This window comes from Parasteatoda tepidariorum, chromosome 1 (genome assembly GCF_043381705.1).
Source record: "Parasteatoda tepidariorum isolate YZ-2023 chromosome 1, CAS_Ptep_4.0, whole genome shotgun sequence".
Taxonomy (NCBI): domain Eukaryota; kingdom Metazoa; phylum Arthropoda; class Arachnida; order Araneae; family Theridiidae; genus Parasteatoda; species Parasteatoda tepidariorum.
Genome location: NC_092204.1, coordinates 54,884,568 through 54,892,063, shown reverse-complemented (window position 1 = coordinate 54,892,063; position 7,496 = coordinate 54,884,568).

Below are 7,496 nucleotides of genomic sequence, written 5' to 3'. Positions count from 1 at the left end.
TTATTGCTTACTAAGGGAATCATAAATTAAATACAGTGAAACCTGGGTAAAGTAGCAACTCCTTAAAATCAAGAAAATAGTCCAATAAAAGGAACTTAGGGAAGGATGTGCTAATTGATATATCCAATGCCTTTAACTAATTTGATATAATAATTAAGTAAAAACATAACTAGGAGAACGGAAATACGTTAATATTTATTGAAACTTAGTAATAAGGATTAAAATTTAGAGAAAACTGTTTAAAAATACAACACATACACACAAGCTACTTCAAATTATAATTTACATACTATTACACATTTTACATTAACCCAACAGAGAAAAAAAGATCAAATAAAAATTTTATTTTAAATTCTTTAGGTTCTTTTCAGATATTTTCAATATGTTTTATATTTGTTTTACATTTTTTTATTCATCATTTTTAAGGTTTTCATTTTTTGAGACACAAAAGTGTCTCAAGTCTATTTAATCAAGTAGTCACTTTTGATTAGTTGTTGGGAACTCTATAAATAAGACACTGATAAAGGATTCTGAATCCAATTCATATTATGAAATACATATCTGATTAAAATAAGTTGTAAAATAAATATTACTAAACTGTGGCAATACTTACATCAGGTTCAATTGAGCTCTTGATAAAAGGGCAACTGTGCACTGCACAATAAAGTAATACTAATAAGAACTCACAATAATGCAATCAATCGTTAGTCAAAATCCATAATATTATCAATCAAAGTAATGGATCTTAAAAATGTTTATTTTTGTACAGAGTGAAAAATAAAAAATCGTGAACATTCTAAATAACATTTGATCTAATGATCGGAATTTTACATATTAGGACTAGATCTTAATGGTTTGAGGACCTAATCTTAGATACGTTAATTAATTATTTCATATGATATTTTAAGCTATGAAATTAAGACACAAAAAAGGGACAGTATTTTCTTGATTCTGTCATTTTGATTGTCAAAAATCAAATTCCATTGAAAAAGATGTAGGTTTAGTAAGAGAAAGGTTTGTTTCTGTATTTCATTTTGTGACTCTAAATATCATTTGTACTAATTAATAGGCATATTTAAGATTTTGTCCTTGAACTACAAAGATACTTGGTGCACAAAAATCCGATCATTAGATCAAGCGTTATTCAGATGTAAAAAATGTTAAAAACTTGTGAAACATCATTACCCTCTATCATTTATTTTATTTTTTAACCGTCTTTGAACGGCTGACCCAATTTTAGGTTTACCACTACCAATGTTCAATTAATTTTCCTTGTAATTTTGAACCGAATTCAGAAGACAAGGGAACTCCTGGATCAAGTTTTGGGAGAAATTTGCTTTCATGGAGGACTTTTTGATGGAACTAACCCTTATTTCCATTACATGGAAAGGAAAACCATGAAAACTTCCCACCGGTAGCCTGACGGTAAGGGGACTCTAACTCCATGATCCGTTTACCACTGAGGATATTTTACTTCTGCGCTTTGGACTGTGTAAGCTGGGTGCGGAATTTGTAACTACCAGCCATCACTGGGATTCAAACCCAGATCACTTGATCCTGGTAAAGTAGAAAAAGTCGCCAACCTTAGGAAAATTAAAAGTATTATGCAAAAAAAGAAAAACCACTCGAGATAGGTTTGTCTTGAAAATGAAAACAGATAAATTTCTCTTATGATGAATAAAATTCAACATGAAGGGCTAAAAACGCTGACCACAAAAGGGAAAAATTTAAGAAGTAGTGATAAAGGTTTCATTATGTTGTCAGACATTTTAAAAATTTAAAAAAAAAAAATTTGGAGAATCAATGAGTTTAAGGTTATGAAAGAGTAACAATTTGTCTAGCTTCCTATATTTACCCATTTCATGTTCATCATGTGACTAAAAAACCCTTCGATCGTTAGAAGTTTAAACATAATTTCAAATTTTTGTTTCTACAACCACACGTTTGCATTTTATTGCACAAATTGTTTTTTTTTCCTTTTGAGAGTTTTTTTTTCCTTTTGAGAGAAATCGTGTTTTTTAAAGTTTGTAGCTTGGGGACTGGGTTAAAATATTATTTTATTGAGCTGAAACTTTTCAAATCTTAGAATCCCCCTTTTTATAGGGTACAGTGAGATATTCGATGAAAAACATACTCGTATATATATACATAGATAGATAGATATTTATTTATAATTTTAACACATATATATATATATGCATATATATAATTGGTCTAAATAAATGAGTGTAGGGAGGCAAAACTAACTACAATTTGTGAATGTAAGTTTAGTTGTGTTTGCAATTTACAAAGTATGTTTTTAAAGGGAATCAATGTTCCCATGTTCGTGACATTGTTTTAAGTTCAGTCTCCGATGGCGTGCTATGTTTAAAATAAAAAATTTCCCTGTGAAAACAATTGGTTGCTTAAAGAATAGGAATGTTTAGGAGCACTAAAACTTTTCTCAGTTTTGCTTCAACGTATTTGATTTTATAGCATCTTAATCGTGACCAGTTAATTTGAATGCTTTGATATTATCTTGATAAACTTTATTTTGTCTAGATGATGCTTCTTAATTCGGGTGAAAAAATAAATAAATTATTTTCTCTCTCCTCCCTTGGTGTTTTGGGATATATATATATATATATATATAGCCTAATGTATTAAAGNTATATATAGAATTGTGACTGGTGACATTATTTTCTACTAAATAGTTTAAAATCTCACATATTATTTTCCATACGTTAATACAGTAACGACAATTGACAATAACTAATAGAATCACCGTTATAATGAGCTCTTTATTACAAGCATGTAAAAATAATTAATGTTAAAATTTCTATAAAAAAGACTAAATGATGACATAGACAAATTTACCGCTTTTTATTTTATTTTGAGCAAGAATTTTGAATTAAAATAAGTATCTATAGTTGATTGTTTTGGCCTTCAGGTAACTGACTGAATTAGGAGTTTTCCTTACCCAGTGTAAGAAAAAAAAATGAAATCAAGTACAATAGCTTTTGACTTCATGGAACAGAAATTTCAATATTTATGAATTATGGAAAATTATGGTATAGGATTGATACATGTTCTACAGAAAAGGCATTCTTACGCTGCACTACCATAAAAATGACGGAAATTTTGTAACAAGATAAACTATAAGATGACTTAGCCGATGGTTGCCTACTCATGTTTGCATTATTAATACAAAGTGTTAAATGACAAAAAAATGCATATCCGCCTTCGAAAAAGAATTAAAATTACGCTTCTCTCTTAAAACAATAAATAACTCATTATAATTACTTAAAAAAAAACACTTTTGAAATCTATTAGAAAAAAATAATTTTGTAATGTATTACATAAAAATTGCATTATTGAAATGTGTTAGAAAAATTCTTTCTAGTTGACATCTCTCAACTTTTATGAGTTACGTGACAATGTGCTCTGCTAAGAGTATTTCTCTCGCACATCTTGTGTTTTTATTAAGTTGTTTTCTTATCTGTGGGGTTGGAATTTTGCTATCAAAATTCCGATCATATCCTGACTAACTAGAGAGTTCGAATTTCCATTGGAGCTCTGTGTCTGATGTCAATACAAGTTTCAATCTTTTCTCGACCCGAAGTAGAATTCATATGTCCTTTTTATAGTCAAATAGATTTTATAAATCAAATATTAATCCAAATTTCGACCCCTTTCAATTAGCTAAGAAAGTTTAAATTGCAACTAAAACTTTGTCTGATATCAAAGCAAGTTATTGTTTTCGAAATGGCAAAAGAAAATTTCATCAACAATCAAAATTTCGTTCTCTTTTTTACGTAAACAATGTTATTGAATGTGCAAGTTAAAAAATAATGAAATACTATAAAAATTTTAAAAAACTGCGCTGTTTAAGAAAATAGAAAATGCATTAGATTTGTCAGACCTAAAAAACAATAAAAACAACAAAAAACGTCTTCAGCACTTTCGTAAGTTTAGTTCTATTATCACCATTGAAAGTTTCCCCTACAGATTTCGTCTGTGATGCACCCTAATGTTTTCGTTTTCGGCCTGATGAAAAAAAAAATTTTTTTTTTCATTCACGAAGATTTCAAAATTTTTATTTAATTTTATAATTTTCAAAAAAAAAATTCTAATAAAATATAAAAAAACACTTCAAAAAATAAGGAGCAAGACTATTTTTATTTCAAACTTTTTTATTTTATTTTAACAAACGCATATTTTTTTCTGATTTGTAGAAAGCATTCATCGCGCAACAGATATGCAAAAAAGATTGCGGTTAAGGATGAAATGTGACAGAATTGAAAGAAATTGAGTTATTCGAAGAAGAATGTTGAGCAGCAAGGCATAAAAAAAGTTTTCGTTGCTAACAACCAACGCCGTTGCTAAGGTTCTGGATCTTTGTTTGAATTTAGCAGAATTTTCAGGATTGGCGAGAAACTTATTACGCTAGTTTAAGCAACAACTCCTATTCCTTTTAAAACAATCTCTACTTTTTTTAAGGCTCGCGCGTGAATTTTGAAATATATATATATATATATATATGCTGTTCTTGNTATATATATATATATATATTTAGGGTTTTTCTAGTTGAATAAGTTATATTTTTTTTTTATCTAAAAGCTTATTTTTTCACTTCAATTTGTTCCTAATACCAAAGTTAATTAAGCATCATTGGCGTTAATATCAATATGACAATTTTTTACGGTTCTCTTATTCTTATATATTATCTTACATATATTCTCAATTAATTTAGCTTTTAATACAAAACATAATTTTTTTTAAAAATTATACCTATTATCTAAATTAATTAATTGTATTTCTTGAAAATAATTAGTAATGGCACTGAAATTTTTATTTTTATTTTTTGCGAACGAACTAATATTGGTACTTTTTTCGCTCTCAAGTAATCACCAAACAATTTTTGATGCCAGTAAATTTTAATTAAATATGGCAGCAGAGTTCTAAAGGAAATTCGAGTACTCTAGCTAGTTGGGAAATGCTCCGAATTATGATAACAAGGTTCCACCTTCACAAACCAGAATAAAAAGCGTATAGTATCCAATTATTGAAAGTCGACTTGCGACAGCTTCATATAGTTGAATTGAAAATAATATTCCTTTATAAGAGAATATGATACGATTTTTATGCAGAATATTTATTAAATCAATATTATAGCTTTTTAAAAATGTATTCAAAAACACATTTATATAATTTGAATTTTATAATATTCATTTTTTAGCTTTTCAATAAATTGGTCTAATTACAGGAATAAAGCAACAAAAGTGGAAACGTTTCAAGAATCGATATTTTATTGTTTCCGATTGTCTATTACAAATCTTTTATGGATAAGTGTTATTTATTTTGAAATATTGTATAAATTTTTCAATCTATAAATTTAAAAAAAACCCCATCAATATTGTTGCGTTTTTAAAACGCATTCAAAGGTATTTTTTTATAATGCAAATTTCAAAATGTTAATTCCTTAGTTTTTTATTAATTAGTCTTGTTACAGATAATCATCTCATTTTACATTAACCTTAATAATCGAGATTTTATTGTAATCGGTTACCTACTGCAGATCGTTTATGACTAAGTTTTATTTATTTTGAAATATTGTATAACTTTTTCAATACATAAATTTTGAAAAAAACAAACAAGCAAACATCAATATTGTTGCGGTTTTAAAATGCACATTCAAAGTTATATTTTTATTATTCAAATTTTAAAATGTTAATTCCTTAGTTTTTTATGAATTAGTTTTAATACAGATAATCATCTCATTTCATGTTAATTTTATAATTAAGATTTTATTGTAATCGATTACCAACTGTAGATCGTTTACAACTAAGTTTTATTTATTTTGAAATATAGAATAAGAAAATTTTACAATCTAGAAACTAAAGAAACCCCGTCAATATTGCAGTTTTTTTTAAATGCATTCAAAAGTACCTTTTTATAATTAATTTTAAAATGTAATTTTTTTAGTTTTTAATGAGTCTTTATCTCAATTTCCATAATCGATATTTTATAGTTTTCGATAATCAATGGCAGATCTTTAATGGCAAAGTGTTTTTAGTTTGAAATATATAGCACATATATTACAATCGAATAACTAAAAAAAAAGTTATATTTGAGTTGAATGTTTTAAATTCAACGAGCAAATCTTAACACGTCAATAACGAAACAAAACATGAGACATAAATAAATTCAACGATCAATTCTTCTGATTATCGAAAAGCTTTTCACCAGTATTTTTGCGTAGTATTTTATTGATTCCTAAGACGCAAATCGAGAATTCAAAGAATCCTTAATCTATTCTCACTTAGCTTTGAAAGTCGCTGTATTATAAATGTCAAATGCCATTAATATAATATGAAATTACAAGACGCCTCCATATTTTCCGATTCTTTTTTAATAACTTGTGTTGCATAAAAGAAATTAAAAATTTATTTTATTTAAATTACTTTCTCATGAAATGGTTTCAACGTTATTTTATTATTATATTTTTTTGTAACAACAAATAAAAGAAAATTAATGATTGATAATAGCAGTCATATATTATTTATTAATGTTTCTTTACTTCGCCATGTATTTTTAATCTTTAATGGATAGTTTTAGTTTTCAAATTTTATACTACTTTAAAAGCTATTGTTATAAAATAAATTACCAGCTATCGTTGTAAATAATTTTTCTTTGCTGCGTTAGTTTGCTATAAATTAATCAGTTGAAGATAGTATTAGAAATTAAATTTAGGACATAGTTTCGTGCGTAGACGATTCTATAACTAGCGTATTTTTGAACTTTTTAAATTTTATTTTTCGAAAATTTAGTTTTTTAAAGAAATTTGATTTGTATCTGCATAAGTTTCACATTATAAGTTGCTGTACCGTGACGTTTTTTAAGCTGTGTGCAATTTGCAAACTAATTGTTATATATTTAAATAAATATGTAGATAATACAATAGAATAGAAAATAATAGCAAATAAATGTAGATTTTGAATGAAATCTCGTAAAATGCGAATTTTTTTAAAGAAAACCTTCAATTTTGTCAGTAAAAAAAAACATTTAATAGATATAAAAGCTGATATAAGTTATAAACAAAAATATTTTATTATTAATTAGTCTAAATAATATGTCATTAAATTGATATATTTCGTCGATATTACAGTCAAAAGTCTCCCAATAATGACGAAAATGTGCCCAACTCATTAAAATCTCTATCGCCCATTTAAGAAAGAGCTCAATGAATAATACTGAACAAAGAAAAACTGTAGACTATAAATGAAATGTAAAAAGGCCGATTTTACCGGTGGCATAAAACTTTAAAATAGAATTTCAAAAAGTATTATGTTTTTTATTTTATCACTTTTGCACGGAGTAAACAATTCTGGTAGAGTTAGAATACTGTATCATGATGACAGTTCTGGTAAAAAGAAAAAAAAAAGCACAATACTGGTTAATAAAACCTGAAATATACGGTATTTAAACCATTCATTCATTAGCCATTCATATATATA